A 17,003-nucleotide genomic window follows, 5' to 3' on the forward strand; every position below is an offset into this window, starting at 1 on the left:
TCCCGTCAACTAAACAATGTCGGTTGGCGGGCCCCAGGGGGAGAGCCTTCTCTGTGGCGGCACCGACTCTCTGGAACCAACTCCCCCCGGAGATCAGAACTGCCCCTACTCTTCCTGCCTTCCGTAAACTTCTCAAAACCCACCTTTGCCATCAGGCATGGGGAAATTAAACATCTCCCCCTGGGCCCGCTGAATTTATACATGGTATGCTTGTGTGTGTGTATGTTAGTATAGGGTTTTTTTTAAACTTTTAATATTTTAATTAATTGGATTATGTATTGGATTGTTTTTCACTTGTTGTGAGCCGCCCCGAGTCTTCGGAGAGGGGCGGCATACAAATCCAAATAATAAATAAATAATAATAAATAAATTAGCATTTATACTTCTATATTGCTTCATAGTGCTTTTACAGCCCTCTCTAAGTGGTTGCAGAATCAGCATAATGCCCCTAACAATCTGGGTCCTCATTTGACCCACCTCAGAAGGATGGAAGGCTGAGTCAGCCGGTGGTGAGAATTGAACCGCTGACCTACAGTCAGCTTCAGTGGCCTGCAGTACAGCACTCTACATGCTGTGCCACCCTGGCTCATCATTATTATTATTAATATTATTATTATTATTAATATTGTTATCATTTTCATTTTATTTATTTATTACTGATTGATTTATATTTTTCTTATGAACTTGTTAATTTATTTGTATTTTTAAACACAATACAGTAGTACCTCTAGATACGAGTTTAATTCGTTCCAGAAGGGAGCTTGTATGTCGAACAACTCGTATCTGGAACAAATGGCTTTAGACTTTGTTTTTCCCCTCGGAGATAACCAGAAGCAAGGATTCTTGCGCCACCTAGTGGACGCTCGGCTCGTATCCCGAATTTGAGCTCGGGTCTGGAACAGAAATTTCTCTCCACTGGTGGCTCGTAACTTGGAATACTCGCATGTGGAGCAGCTCGTATCTAGAGGTACTACTGTATAAGCTGAAAAAATAAAGACATTTGATAACATTGGAATGTTTTTGTAAGAGCTTTTCTTGTGGAAAACCTGATGCGGCCCAGCCTCACCCAGACTCTACCTCCAGCGCCCCCCCCCCCAGGTAAATTGAGTTTGTGACCCCTGATGTATATAAACATTGTTATAGCTTTGTATGCCACCAATACGTACTTGACAAAACCAATAAAATAAATAAATAAATCAGATGAGCAGAACACCGCTTGAATGATTTTTAAAGTCTTCAGGCTGTGAAAAAGTTCATAGAAACCAGCTTAAATTCTTTAGATTCCTCCAGCAGTCTGTTCTATATATGATCTTGCTTACCAATTAATATTTTAGAGAGAGAGAAAAAAAAACCCAAAGTAGTCACTTGTCTGGGATTTAGATACCCGAGGCTTTAATGATTTAGAGTTTCGAATACGGTGCTCAGCACTTTGTGCTTGGCTCACAAACAAAAGTTATAATGCTAATGCAGCTTGTGTAATCTTTGAAGAAAGCCTAAAATAGGGTGTGTTGCAATGGCCTCAGTCAAATGCAATTTAAAAAAAAGATTCCAACTTTTGTCTTTTTTATCCACTATATGCAAAAACATCAAATATTGGTAGCCAAGAAAGAGTCTGTAAAGGGACTTTGGACGTTTTCTTGAGAACAATTGTGAGCTAGCCAGATTTACGATGCTGTCTCAAGAGTAAGACACTTTTTGTTTTTAATTGGAACTATCTGGAGAGCAAGTTGACTGGTTAATGAAAGTGCTTTCTGTCAAAAGTAAAATGTAGATTACTGAATTATTCATACGTGAGGCACAGCGTAATGTTCACATCCCTTGAAAAGCGTCTCTATTTTTCATATAAACTTTAAATCAAAAGAACATTAAAAACCACCAGAAAATTAACACACAATAAAGCAAACAAAGAAAGAGAGAGAGAGAAAGAAAGAAAGGAAGGAAGAAAGGAAGGAAGGAAGGAAAAAAGAAAGAAAGAAAGAAGATATGATAAAAGGAAGGTTAAGAAGAAATAGAAAAAGAAGCTTCCAATTTCCTTTGGAATACAGTGGAACCTCTACTTACGAACTTAATTCGTTCTGTGACCAGGTTTTTAAGTAGAAAAGTTTGTAAGAAGAAGCAATTTTTCCCATAGGAATCAATGCAAAAGCAAATAATGCATGCGATTGGGGAAACCACAGGGAGGGTGGAGGCCCTGTTTCCTCCCAGGAGATTCCTAGAGAGGCCCCACAGAGGTTTCTCCCCACCTTTTCCAGCCCTATTTCCTCCCAGGAGATTCCTTAGAGAAGCCCAATGGAGGCTTCTCCCGACCTTTTCTGGCCCTGTTTCCTCCCAGGAGATTCCTAGAGAGGCCCTACGGAGGCTTCTCCCTGCCTTTTCCAGTTACTGAGGCTTGGGGTTGTAAGTAGAAAATTGTTCTTGAGAAGAGGCAAAAATATCTTGAAGACCTGGTTCTCATCTAAAAAAGTTTGTAAGAAGAGGCGTACATAGGTAGAGGTACCACTGTACTAGTATCAGCGGGGGGGGGGGGGGTTGCTACACCTATGTTACGGTTCTACGAACTGGTAGCGGCAGTGGTGGGAGTAGTGATGGATTGCAGCCAGGACAACTGGGATCACGGCTCCAGTAGCAGAAATGGAAATGCACACACACACACATCTTCGTGCCCCTGATGCATGCAAACATGCGCCCACCTGAGATTTGGCTTCTGTGCATGTGCAGCAAATGAAACCCCACATGAGGATGCTCTCTCTTGCGAGATTTCACTGATGGTTGGTGTGTTTTTGCTTCTGTGCACGTGTCCTCATGTGAGATTTTGCTTGCTGTGCATGTGCAGAAGCCAAATCTCATGCTGGAGGCATCTGTAATATGGTAAATGATTTAGCTTCACTAGATAAATGGTCAAAGCAATGGAAACTGCAGTTTAATGTTTCCAAATGTAAAATAATGCACTTGGGGAAAAGGAATCCTCAATTTGAGTATTGTATTGGCAGTTCTGTGTTAGCAAAAACCTCAGAAGAGAAGGATTTAGGGGTCATGATTTCTGACAGTCTCCAAATGGGTGAGCAGTGTGGTCGGGCGGTAGGAAAAGCAAGTAGGATGCTTGGCTGCATAGCTAGAGGTATAACAAGCAGGAAGAGGGAGATTATTGATTCCGCTATATAGAGCGCTGGTGAGACCACATTTGGAATACTGTGTTCAATTCTGGAGGCCTCACCTACAAAAAGATATTGCCAAAATTGAATGGGTCCAAAGACAGGCTACAGGAATGGCGGAAGGTCTTAAGCATAAAACGTATCAGGAAAGACTTCATGAACTCAATCTGTATAGTCTGGAGGACAGAAGGAAAAGGGGGGACATGATCGAAACATTTAAATATGTCAAAGGGTTAAATACGGTTCAGGAGGGAAGTGTTTTTAATAGGAAAGTGAACACAAGAACAAGGGGACACAATCTGAAGTTAGTTGGGGGAAAGATCAAAAGCAACATGAGAAAATATTATTTTACTGAAAGAGTGGTAGATCCTTGGAACAAACTTCCAGCAGAGGTGGTTGGTAAATCCACAGGAAGTTGATTTAAACCTGCCTGGGATAAACATATATCCATCCTAAGATAAAATACAGGAAATAGTATAAGGGCAGACTAGATGGACCATGAGGTCTTTTTCTGACATCAATCTTCTATGTTTCTAAATCCACAATAACTGAATTTAAACCTGCCTGGGATAAACATATATCCATCCTAAGATAAAATACAAAAAATAGTATAAGGGCGGACTAGATGGACCATGAGGTCTTTTTCTGCCGTCAGTCTTCTATGTTTCTATGTTTCTAATTTCCGAAGGCAAGCTGTTCCGTTGATTAATCGTTCTCACTGTTAGGAAGTTTTTCCTTAATTCTAGGTTGCTTCCCTCCTTGATTCTTTTGCATCCATCGTTTCTTGTCTTGCCTTCTGGTGCTTTGGAAAATAAATTGATGCTTTTCTTTCTGCAGCCTCCCAGGTACTGGAATGCTGCTGTCATGTCACCCCTAGTGCTTCTTTTCTCTAGACCAGTGATTTTCAACCTTTTTTGAGCTGCGGCACATTTTTTACATTTACAAAACCATGGGGCACATTGAGGGGGGCCCCCCTCAAAAAATATTGGACAAAAAAATTCTCTCTCTTCCTCCCTCTCACTCTATTTCTCTCTCCCTCTTTCTCTCCCTTCCTCTTTTTTCTCTCTCTCCATCCCTCTTTCTTTCTCTCTTCCTTCTTTCCTCTTTTTTGCTCTCTTTCTCTCTCCCTCCCTACCTCCCTCTATGTCTTTCTCTCTCCCACCTTCTCTCCCTCCCTCTCTCTCTCTTGCTTTCTTTCTCTCTCTCTCTCTTGCTCTCTCTCTTGCTTTTTTCTCTCTTGTTCTCTTTCTCTCTCTCTTTCTCTCTTTATTTCTCTCTCTTGCTTGCTTTCTCTCTCTTGCTTGCTTTCTCTCTCTTGCTTGCTTTCTCTCTCTTGCTTGCTTTCTCTCTCTTGCTTGCTTTCTCTCTCTTGCTTGCTTTCTCTCTCTTGCTTGCTTTCTCTCTCTTGCTTGCTTTCTCTCTCTTGCTTGCTTTCTCTCTCTTGCTTGCTTTCTCTCTCTTGCTTGCTTTCTCTCTCTTGCTTGCTTTCTCTCTCTTGCTTGCTTTCTCTCTCTTGCTTGCTTTCTCTCTCTTGCTTGCTTTCTCTCTCTTGCTTGCTTTCTCTCTCTTGCTTGCTTTCTCTCTCTTGCTTGCTTTCTCTCTCTTGCTTGCTTTCTCTCTCTTGCTTGCTTTCTCTCTCTTGCTTGCTTTCTCTCTCTTGCTTGCTTTCTCTCTCTTGCTTGCTTTCTCTCTCTTGCTTGCTTTCTCTCTCTTGCTTGCTTTCTCTCTCTTGCTTGCTTTCTCTCTCTTGCTTGCTTGCTTTCTCTCTCTTGCTTGCTTTCTCTCTCTTGCTTGCTTTCTCTCTCTTGCTTGCTTTCTCTCTTGTTCTCTTTCTCTCTTGCTTGCTTTCTCTTTCTTTCTTTCTTTCTCTCTCTCTTGTTTTCTTTCTCTGAGCTTCACGGCACACCTGACCATGTCTCGCGGCACACTAGTGTGCCACGGCACACTGGTTGAAAAACACTGCTCTAGACTAGCTAAACCCAAATTCTGTGCTTCGTTTTTTCACTTCTCTTCTATGCATCCTTCAAACCTTCTGTCGTGAACATTCAGTCCTTCATCTGTTTATTTTCTCTCTCCTCCCCCATCTGTGGTCTCTCCAGGCAGCTTTTCCTCTTCGCTGTGTCTTCCTCTTAATAATTTATTTGGCACGGAAGATTTTCATCTAGAAATGAGAAGGGGGAAAAAAGCCAGCCCAAATTTCCTAATGTCAATTTGTCTTCTATTCCTTCTGAATTCTCATTTTATCGGGAGAATTTTGGAACATTTTAATTGAACATTGGACCTATCTCCAGCTTGAAGCCTTTCCCGTTCTGTTGTCAATAAACTGGGTTTGTTTAACATGGTAAACGATCCAAGTGATATCACTGTGAACCGTTGCAGAGAAAGTGCTTGTAAAAAAAGTGCTTTTGCCAGACCCATCCTCGAATATAGCTCATCTGTTTGGAACCCATATCGCATCTCAGACATTAACACCCTTGAAAATGTCCAAAGATAATTCATCAGAAGAGCCCTTCACTCCTCCACTCAAAATAGAATACCCTACGAGACTAGACTTTCAATCCTGGGCCTAGAAAGTTTAGAACTAAGACGCCTTAAACAAGATCTAGGTATTGCCTACAAGATCATATGCTGCAACGTCCTGCCTGTCGGTGACTACTTCAGCTTCAACCACAACAACACAAGAGCACACAACAGATTTAAATTTAATATTAACCGCTCCAAACCTGACTGTAAAAAATATGACTTCAGTAACCGAGTTGTTGAAGCGTGGAACTCATTACCGAACTCCATAGTGTCATCCCCAAACCCCCAACACTTTGCCCTTAGATTATCTACAGTTGACCTATCCAGATTCCTAAGAGGTCAGTAAGGGGCGAGTACAAGTGCACTAGAGTGCCTTCCGTCCCCTGTTCTATTACTCTCCTATATCTCCTATACCTTTCTTCTATTCCTATATATCTTCTTCTATTCTTTCATTGATACGTTCTATTACTATACCTTCTTTTCTATTATTTCTCAGATATATTTTCTATGAGTATCTCCTCTATAACCTTCATCATGTATTTTACTATGTGTATATATAGTGTATATATATATATAGGGCCGAGAGGCAAAACAGGAGCTGTGATGTTCCTTCAATATACCAGGGTGATTCGACACAAAATGTAACCCTTCCCTGGTACAGAGCTGAAGGGATTGGATACTGTAGCCTAGAGGATAATTCTCTGCCTTACAAGGCAAAGGTTGCAGGTTCAAGTCCCAGTGGGTATGGCTAGCTGATGAAGCCAAAATAAGGCCGAAATAGATCTATCCTAGTCTCCCTTAATTTTCAAATTCAGCTTAAACATGTGACATATATATATACCCACTAAAACCCTTATTGTGTATTGGACTAAATAAATAAATAAATAAATAAATAAATAAATAAATAAATAAATAAATAAATAAATAAATAAATAAATAAATAAATAAATAAATAAATAAATAAGTAAGTTTGCTTATTTGCTATGGTTTTTCAGGAGGCTGAGAGGGAAGATCAAAAAGATGACCCACGCTGTGTCAAGGACCTTGGTGCACTCATTTCAAAAGATCTAAACCCCAGAACTCACTGTAACAACCTTGCTTAAAAGGCAATAAGAATTGTCCACCTTGTTTTACAAAGTTTTCTCCCTGGTAACATTATACCTCTGCTTAAAAACACCTCTACTTAAGAACTTTTCTAGATAAGAACCGGGTGTTCAAGATTTTTTTGCTTCTTCTTAAGAACAATTTTCTACTTAAGAACCTGAGCCCAGAAAAATTTCCCAGGAAATTTGAGAGTGGCACGAAGGCCTGGATCTAGAGTGTATCCTCTCTAGATAAATTGATAGAAGATAAATTGATAGAAGATAAATTGATAGAAGTAAATAGATTGGTAAAGATAAATTGATAGAAGATAAATTGATAGAAGTAAATAGATTGATAAAGATGATAGCTAGATAGTGATGATGAGAGAGATGGAGAGAGAGGAGGAGAGAGCGAAAAACAGAGAGACAGAGGGAGGCATGAGATAGGATAGATTACATAAACAGATAAATTGATAGAAGTAAATAGATTGATAAAGATGATAGCTAGATAGTGATGATGGAGAGAGGGAGAGGGAGGGAGGGAGGGAGGGATGGAGGGAGGGGGGATGGAAGGAGATATTGAAACTTGCAGTCCTTTTTGGGGCTGACTGGAATAGTTGAGCCGTGAGCTGCTGTTTCAAGTTTTATTGGATTTATATGCCGCCCCTCTCCGAAAACTCGGGGCGGCTAACAACAATCATAAACAATATACAATAATAATCCAATACTAAAAGCGAATTAAAACCCCTTAATATACAAAACCAAACATACATACAAACAAACATACCAGGCATACAATTGTAACAGCCTAGGGGGAGAAGAAGTCTTAATTCCCCCATGCCTGGCGGCAGAGGTGGGTCTTAAGTAGCTTACGAAAGGCAAGGAGGGTGGGGGCAATTCTAATCTTTGGGGGGAGTTGGTTCCAGAGGGTCGGGGCCGCCACAGAGAAGGCTCTTCCCCTGGGTCCTGCCAAGCGGCATTGTTTATCGGCAACCAATGCAGACTGCAGAGTGTTGGTGTGATATGGGCATATTTAGAGGAGCCCATGATTGCTCTCGCAGCTGCATTCTGCACGATCTGAAGTTCCCACAATGGAGCTTTCCAGGTAGCAGCCTGAAGGCTCCCACTAGGTGTGACTCATCCTTTTGCAGCTCTCCCCGGTCCCAGATGACAGCTCCTTCCAATATTTAAACAGCACCGTGGAGCTGAAACGCACCAGCTGCTTTGTAGGATGGAGGCTGCAGCAGCGCGGAGGGTGGGGCCAGCAGGCTGGAAAGCTCAAACACACCTTGCCTTCGGCTAACCCAGCTCTTCCTTTACGAAGGCACCCTGGGGGCTGCAGTTGCAGGGGACAGTGGGTGTGTAATTGTGTGTGTGTGGAGCGGAGAAGTTGAACGGGAGGAGCCAAAGTCTGCTGTGTTCCCTGCTTTACTGCCAGTTGCCTTTCCAAGTACATGCCAGTAACTCTGAGCATTGCAGTTTTATAGGGGGCGGTTCAATCACACGCAGAAGGAACAATCTGTCCATCTCTCCTACTGCATCCTGTCTGGATTTTAGGGTTCCTTACTTACACACTCACACACACTTCATGCATATTGTATAATGCCTCATGTATCCCAGCGGCCGGTTAGGTCCTGCAGAGTTGGCCCTCTCCAGGTCCTGTCAGCCAGACAATGTACCCATATAACACCTATGCTCTGCGCACTGCACTGGCTGCCAATTAGTCTCCGATCACAATTCAAGGTGTTGGTTATGACCTATAAAGCCCTACATGGCTTAAGCCAGACTATTTATGGCAGTGTTTCCCAACCTTGGCAAATTGAAGAGAATTCCCGAGCCAGCATTTGCTGTGCCTAAGAATTCTGGGAAATTCTGGGAGTTGAAGTCCAGATATCTTCAAATTGCCAAGGTTGGGAAACACTGATCCACAGGACCGCCTCCTGCCACATCCCTCCCAGATCAAACAGGGTTCTTCAGGTCCCGTCGACAAAACAATGTAGTCTGTAGAGAGGGGCGGCATACAAATCTAATAAATTATTATTAATTATTATTATAATGTAGGTTTGTGGGCCTGCAGGGGAGGGCCTTCTCTGAGTCCCATTGGGATTGGGTGAAATTAAATTAAATTAAATTAAATTAAATTAAGTTAAGTTAAGTTAAGTTAAGTTAAGTTAAGTTAAGTTAAGTTAAGTTAAGTTAAGTTAAATTAAATTAAATTAAATTAAATTAAATTAAATTAAATTAAATTAAATTAAATTAAATTAAATTAAATTAAATTAAATTAAATTAAATTAAATTAAATTAAATTAAATTAAATTAAATTAAATTAAATTAAATTAAATTAAATTAAATTAAATTAAATTAAATTAAATTAAATTAAATTAAATTAAATTAAATTGTAGCTCAAGCTTGAAATGAGGGGTTCGTGAGGCTCTCCGAGGTTAATTGTTTTCTTGGGCAAAAGGATAGCCCCTTCCCATCATTCCCCAGGTAGATGGATGGCTTTTGGGTTGCTCTGTAAGAAACGTAGAAGAATGGATGGCTTCCTCATTGATTACCGTACGGTTTTCTCTTTTTTAAAACAGCAAAGCCCTGTAGTAACTTAAAAGTAACTCCTCCCCTCAGTTATTCATAGGAATAAATTACTCACCCTCAGGTCTGCTCACTTTTCCTTGGAGGAAACAGATGCTTGCTAATGAAGCAGTAGCATCATTTGCCCTTTTATCCGTGCACACAGGAAAGGTTTGGAACAATAAAAACTGTGAGCAAAATGGTGTCTTTAAATAATTCAATGGCTGCAATGATTTCTTCAGATATGGAGCTGCATTTCCAAGCCCCCCGCCCCTTCTAGCCTTTTTGAAAGTGTGTTTTCTTTGGCCTTTGTGCCAAATGCACAATTTGCTATATTTTTTGTAGTATAAGACACACCTTAGTTTTTTGGGAGGAAAATAAGGGAAAGAATCTGCTTACCAGATATTCATCTAGCTAGTGTCCTTAGTCTGGTCAGATTCAGCACATTATTTTATCCCCTGGTTGGGGCTTTAAAAAAAACCTTATTTGGAGAGAGTAACAAGCAGATAAGAGCTGGGAACATCGTTAGCACCTGGTTAGGGCTGGAAAGAAACTTATTCAGAACAAGTTAGAGCAATGAAAAAAACCCTGCAAAGACTTAGGGCTTGGAAAACATTCTTCGCAAAGAGTAACAATGAAAGAGCTTGCAAGTGGGTAAGAGCTGGGAACATCGTTAGCACCTGGTTAGGGCTGGAAAGAAACTTACTCAGAACAAGTTAGAGCAATGAAAAAAACCCTGCAAAGACTTAGGGCTTGGAAAACATTCTTCGCAAAGAGTAACAATGAAAGAGCTTGCAAGTGGGTAAGAGCTGGGAACATCGTTAGCACCTGGTTAGGGCTGGAAAGAAACTTATTCAGAACAAGTTAGAGCAATGAAAAAAACCCTGCAAAGACTTAGGGCTTGGAAAACATTCTTCGCAAAGAGTAACAATGAAAGAGCTTGCAAGTGGGTAAGAGCTGGGAACATCGTTAGCACCTGGTTAGGGCTGGAAAGAAACTTACTCAGAACAAGTTAGAGCAATGAAAAAAACCCTGCAAAGACTTAGGGCTTGGAAAACATTCTTCGCAAAGAGTAACAATGAAAGAGCTTGCAAGTGGGTAAGAGCTGGGAACATCGTTAGCACCTGGTTAGGGCTGGAAAGAAACTTATTCAGAACAAGTTAGAGCAATGAAAAAAACCCTGCAAAGACTTAGGGCTTGGAAAACATTCTTCGCAAAGAGTAACAATGAAAGAGCTTGCAAGTGGGTAAGAGCTGGGAACATCGTTAGCACCTGGTTAGGGCTGGAAAGAAACTTACTCAGAACAAGTTAGAGCAATGAAAAAAACCCTGCAAAGACTTAGGGCTTGGAAAACATTCTTCGCAAAGAGTAACAATGAAAGAGCTTGCAAGTGGGTAAGAGCTGGGAACATCGTTAGCACCTGGTTAGGGCTGGAAAGAAACTTATTCAGAACAAGTTAGAGCAATGAAAAAAACCCTGCAAAGACTTAGGGCTTGGAAAACATTCTTCGCAAAGAGTAACAATGAAAGAGCTTGCAAGTGGGTAAGAGTTGGGAACATCGTTAGCACCTGGTTAGGGCTGGAAAGAAACTTACTCAGAACAAGTTAGAGCAATGAAAAAAAACCTGCAAAGACTTAGGGCTTGGAAAACATTCTTCGCAAAGAGTAACAATGAAAGAGCTTGCAAGTGGGTAAGAGCTGGGAACATCGTTAGCACTTGGTTATGGCTGGAAAGAAACTTATCCAGAACAAGTTAGAGCAATGAAAAAAACCCTGCAAAGACTTAGGGCTTGGAAAACATTCTTCGCAAAGAGTAACAATGAAAGAGCTTGCAAGCAGGTAAGAGCTGGGAACATCGTTAGCACTTGGTTATGGCTGGAAAGAAACTTATCCAGAACAAGTTAGAGCAATGAAAAAAACCCTGCAAAGACTTAGGGCTTGGAAAACATTCTTCGCAAAGAGTAACAATGAAAGAGCTTGCAAGCGGGTAAGAGCTGGGAACATCGTTAGCACTTGGTTATGGCTGGAAAGAAACTTATCCAGAACAAGTTAGAGCAATGAAAAAAACCCTGCAAAGACTTAGGGCTTGGAAAACATTCTTCACAAAGAGTAAAAATGAAAGAGCTTGCAAGTGGGTAAGAGCTGGGAACATCGTTAGCACCTGGTTAGGGGCTGGAAAGAAACTTATTCAGAACAAGTTAGAGCAATGAAAAAAACCCTGCAAAGACTTAGGGCTTGGAAAACATTCTTCGCAAAGAGTAACAATAAAAGTACCTGCAAGTTACGAGCTGGGAAGATTGTTAGCACCTAGTTAGGGCTGGGGGGGGGGGAAGCTTTTTAAAAAAAGCTACATTCAGAGTATAAGACACACCTAAATTTCCAGCCTCTTTTAGGGAAGAAAAAAGTGTGGCTTATACTCCAAAAATAGGGTAAATCAAGGAAAGAGGCGACTGCAGGTAGTCCTTGAACAAGGGTTCGCTTAGTGGAAGTTTGATGTTAAAATGGGGCTGAAAAAAAGGTGACTTGCGACCATCTTTCATACTTACAACTGTTGCAGCATCTCCGCGATCATGGGATCAAAATTCAGATGCTTGGCAAGTGGCTCATATTTATGACGATGGCCACATCTTGTGGTCATGTGAACAGCTTTGGTGACCTCCCGACAAGCAAACTCAGTAGAAAATCCAGCTTCACTTAAGAACCTTATTACTTAAGTTAAGTACGGCAGTGATTCATTTTATTTTATTTATTTTATTACTTGGATTTGTATGCCGCCCCTCTCCGAAGACTCGAAGACTTTAACAACAGGAGGCAAGAAAAGTCAGAAAATGGAGTAAAACTCATTTACCCGAGGTCTCATTTAGTGAGAGAAATGTTGGGCTCGGTTGTCTTAAGTCAAGGACTACCTCCATATCTTTATCTTTATTTAGAACAAGAAGCAATGGGTGGAAACTAAACAAGGAGAGAAGGAACTTAGAACTAAGGAGAACTTTCCTGACAGTTAGAACAATTAATCCATGAACATCTTGCTCCAACACTTCAGGTTTTTAAGCAGATGTTGGATAACCATCTGTCTGAAGTAGTGTAGGGTTTCCTGCCTAAGCAGGGCATTGGACTAGAAGACCTCCAAGGTCCCTTCCAACTCTGTTGTTGTTGTTGTTGTTGTTGTTGTTGTTGTTGTTGTTGTTGATTGATTGATTAATTGATTAGTCCTTGGGCCACATTGAAGGGCAGAGTTCCAGAAACAAATGACAGTGGTACCTCTACTTATGTACTTAATTCATTCCATGACCAGGTTCTTAAGTAGAAAAGTTTGTAAGAAGAAGCAATTTTTCCCATAGGAATCAATGTAAAAGCAAATAATGCGTCAAACCCATTAGGAAAGAAATAAAAGCTCAGAATTTGGGTGGGAGGAGGAGGTGGAAGAAGAAGAGGAGAAGGATAGTCATTGATCAGAATGAAAGGAGTGTTTATTTTCTTTGGGCACTGGCAGAGATTTATTCCCTTTCCAAGCACCCAGAGAAAGGAAAATGCTTTGTTCGCTCTGGGCTGCCAAAGCCTCCTTAAGCGCCGCCAAAAGGCTCCTCTGGCAGCCCAGAAAAGCCCAAGATGGCCGGCTTCTCCCTGCCTTTTCCAGGCTGTTTCCTCCCAGGAGATTCCTAGAGAGGCCCCACAGAGGCTTCTCCCTGCCTTTTCCAGCCCTGTTTCCTCCCAGGAGATTCCTAGAGAGGCCCCACAGAGGCTTCTCCCTGCCTTTTCCAGCCCTGTTTCCTCCCAGGAGATTCCTAGAGAGGCCCCACAGAGGCTTCTCCCTGCCTTTTCCAGCCCTGTTTCCTCCCAGGAGATTTCTAGAGAGGCCCCACAGAGGCTTCTCCCTGCCTTTTCCAGCCCTGTTTCCTCCCAGGAGATTCCTAGAGAGGCCCCACAGAGGCTTCTCCCTGCCTTTTCCAGCCCTGTTTCCTCCCAGGAGATTCCTAGAGAGGCCCCACAGAGGCTTCTCCCTGCCTTTTCCAGCCCTGTTTCCTCCCAGGAGATTCCTAGAGAGGCCCCACAGAGGCTTCTCCCTGCCTTTTCCAGCCCTGTTTCCTCCCAGGAGATTCCTAGAGAGGCCCCACAGAGGCTTCTCCCTGCCTTTTCCAGCCCTGTTTCCTCCCAGGAGATTCCTAGAGAGGCCCCACAGAGGCTTCTCCCTGCCTTTTCCAGCCCTGTTTCCTCCCAGGAGATTCCTAGAGAGGCCCCACAGAGGCTTCTCCCTGCCTTTTCCAGCCCTGTTTCCTCCCAGGAGATTCCTAGAGAGGCCCCACAGAGACTTCTCCCTGCCTTTTCCAGGCTGTTTCCTCCCAGGAGATTCCTAGAGAGGCCCCACAGAGGCTTCTCCCTGCCTTTTCCAGCCCTGTTTCCTCCCAGGAGATTCCTAGAGAGGCCCCACAGAGGCTGTTGCCCACATTTTCAGGTTACAGTTTTGGAGGCTCGGGTTTTTAAGTGGAAAATGGTTCTGGAGAAGAGACAAAAAAATCTTGAACACCTGGTTCTCATCTAGAAAAGTTTGCAAGTAGAGGTATTTGTAGGTAGAGGTACCACTATTACTAAAATTTGATCAATAACCAATTTAAATGGAATTGGATAAAATACAATTTAGAATGGAATTGGAATAAAATACAATAATTTAAGATATAGATAAAATATGATACAATTATGTTTCGGTGTCAGCCCTACAATCTACCCCAATCAGTTTCGCATAATGCAGATCTCAAACACACCATTTGGTTAAGTATTGTGCTGTGTAAAATGATATTTTCAGATTCTGGGCCCGTATATTTTGTACGCCATTCTGAGTCCACTGGAGAAAGGTGACCTAGAAATGCAAATGAAACAATAAAATAAAATATAAAATAATATAAAATATTTAAATAAATATTTTTGAAATATTTTTAAAATCTTCAGTGACAAATCAAGAGAAACTAAAATAAATAAACAGAGGACTGCACAGAATTTACCAGAATTTTCTGCTGGTGTAGTTTTGCTGAGTAGGTATGAAGATTCCTGGGCAGCACTTCACAAAGGGGCAAAAGAGTGTGCAAAACATGGAGAGCTGGTGGATAGTGAAGTTGTAATGCTTTCTGCCTATTGGGAGAAAAAGAGAAGTGGTCTCTTGGACCTTCAAGACCAGCTCCAACAAATTCCAGTATTTCTGGCAGGCTTGGAATCTACAACAGCTAGCCTGGTCCAACTGGAAGCACATTTTAAAGAAATGGAACATCATTTATTACATCTTGAAGATCTTTGTGGACAGTGCGAATTGCAAAGATTCAAGCACATGCAAATATTACCGCGTGAAAATTACAAAAAGACAAAAAGGAAAGAACTGGAAATCTTCAAAGCTGAACTTGATACAGAGCATGTTCAGAAAGTGCTGGACATGGAGCATTCCCAGGAAATGAAGCTAAAGGAGCGACAGAAATTCTTTGAAGAAGCTTTCCAACAGGACATGGAACAGTACCTCACCACAGGCTATCTACAGATAGCTGAAAGACGGGAGCCAATAGGGAGCATGTCTTCCATGGAAGTGAATGTGGACACGTTGGAACAAATGGACCTCGTTGATATGTCGGATCAAGAAGCCTTAGATGTCTTCCTTAATTCTGGAGTAGTTCTTTGCTACCTGCTGTGATAGGGTCAGATTCCAGCACCCATCCAAGTGAAATCAATTTTCAGGTTTCCACTCAGTCAGAGCTGGGCGAGAAGTTGTCCTCAGAAGCACCCGGGACAGATTCTACTAGTCAAGAGGCCTGTGAAGGAGAAGCCCCAGTGGTCCAGTTAGATGAGAAAGATGTGCAAGTGGATACTGCCCTTGTGAATACAGAAACGAAGAGCCCCTCAGATGTCAGCGATGAAAGTGATTAACAGATTGAGGCTTATCCCACTGCCGTATAGGAATTGAGACTGGCGTGAATGAGGAAAGAAATAATTGGCAGAGCTAGTCATGTTTTATCTTCAGAGATAACCGTATGCAGTCATAGAAAATATGTGTTTTAATATGAAACACATTCTGAAAGCACGCCCATTAAGCAATAAACTCTTGCCTTTGGAACAATTTACCTTCCATGTTGATGCTTACTGAAAAGGACAAATTGTGAATAGATTTATTTTACAATCTTCAGTAGAGCTATATAATACAGAGATAATTTTAAGCCTTTGTGGTAAGTTAGTATATTTTTGTTCTTAAAAGACTGACTGTAAAAAAAGGCTGTTTATCATGCAACGGACAATAGGCTAGTTATTTGGAACAAGAGAGATTGAATGGATATTTACATTAAAGAATCAAAAAAAATAAAAATAAAAATAAAAATAAAATAATATAAAATAAGATAAAATAAGATAAAATAAGATAAAATAAGATAAAATAAGATAAAATAAGATAAAATAAGATAAAATAAGATAAAATAAGATAAAATAAGATAAAATAAGATAAAATATAAAATATAAAATATAAAATATAAAATATAAAATATAAAATATAAAATATAAAATATAAAATATAAAATATAAAATATAAAATATAAAATATAAAATATAAAATATAAAATATAAAATATAAAATATAAAATATAAAATATAAAATATAAAAATAATAGTAGTTGTAACATTGACTTGGAAGGAGCTTATCTGGTTCTCTCAATCAGAGTAGGTGCTGGCCATGGTGCTGAAATCAGTTTGACAGCATCTGTTCCCCTCATTACAGTGACTTTCAAGATGCTTTTCTGTTCCTAATATAGGATCTACAGGTAACTCACTTAATAAGCCCCACTGGGATTTCCCACAGCAATGCCACATCTGTCATATTATTTCTTTGCTTCTCAAGCCCTCTTAGAATATTAAGGGTTGGTGTGTATGTGTTTTTAAATTAAGAAGAATCACTCTGACTGAAAACAATAGAATAGAATAGAGCTGGAAGGGACTTTGGAGGTCTTCTAGTCCATCCCCCATGCTCATTGGAATGGAAATATCCAGTGCCTTCATCTGCAGCTATTAAATCTATATTCCATCTGCCTAGCTTTGAGTGAACTTCTGTGGAAGATGCCCTCTGTGTTAACCCTGATAGTGAATCCCCCCCTCTCCCTGCAGATGTTTCAAAGAGGCTTTTTATAATGTAGTTGAAAGATTACAAACTGGTAGTAGTGAAGCGGATACCAAGGAATGTGTGTGCACGCATTAGCATTCCATCTGCAGTTAGATAAGGAAAAAAAAACAACCCTCAAGCCATCTGCTGATTGACAGGCAAATGGCAGGAAGGTGTTTGTTTACTTACTCATCTAATTTATAGAGTTGGCCTCCTCACAAATAAGTGATTCTGGGTGGGGTGCAACATTCAAAGGCCTTCTGTGAGATTTGTGGAGTCCAGGCCAAGCAATCACCTAGTCTTGGAGTTACACTTGGCCTCAGCCATGCTTATTTGTATGTCAAATTCATTTTGTATGGACATCAAATACGTCAAACCCATTCTGCATGGACGTGCTTTTAGCCCTGGGTTGTTTCTTAAGCACCTTGTTCATGCGTTTTTATTTGGTGTGCATTTTTCTTGGGTTCCAAATATTTTTCATTGAAATCTGTTAAGACCCGGTCAAGATCACAGTACTGAAAATAAATAACATCACATCAACACTGAGGAGAAATGG

At 40.8% G+C, this 17,003-nt stretch overlaps 1 protein-coding gene and 1 pseudogene across 1 annotated transcript in view; both read left to right on the plus strand.

Moving 5' to 3' along the window:
• SV2B (synaptic vesicle glycoprotein 2B) overlaps window positions 1-17,003 on the plus strand; it is an 87,630-nt gene that overhangs the window by 23,481 nt on the left and 47,146 nt on the right. The gene's annotated exons all lie outside the window — the stretch shown is intronic.
• On the plus strand, window positions 14,355-15,421 carry LOC139172725 (dysbindin pseudogene; annotated as a pseudogene).

This window comes from Erythrolamprus reginae, chromosome 10, assembly GCF_031021105.1.
Source record: "Erythrolamprus reginae isolate rEryReg1 chromosome 10, rEryReg1.hap1, whole genome shotgun sequence".
In the NCBI taxonomy this organism is placed as follows: domain Eukaryota; kingdom Metazoa; phylum Chordata; class Lepidosauria; order Squamata; family Dipsadidae; genus Erythrolamprus; species Erythrolamprus reginae.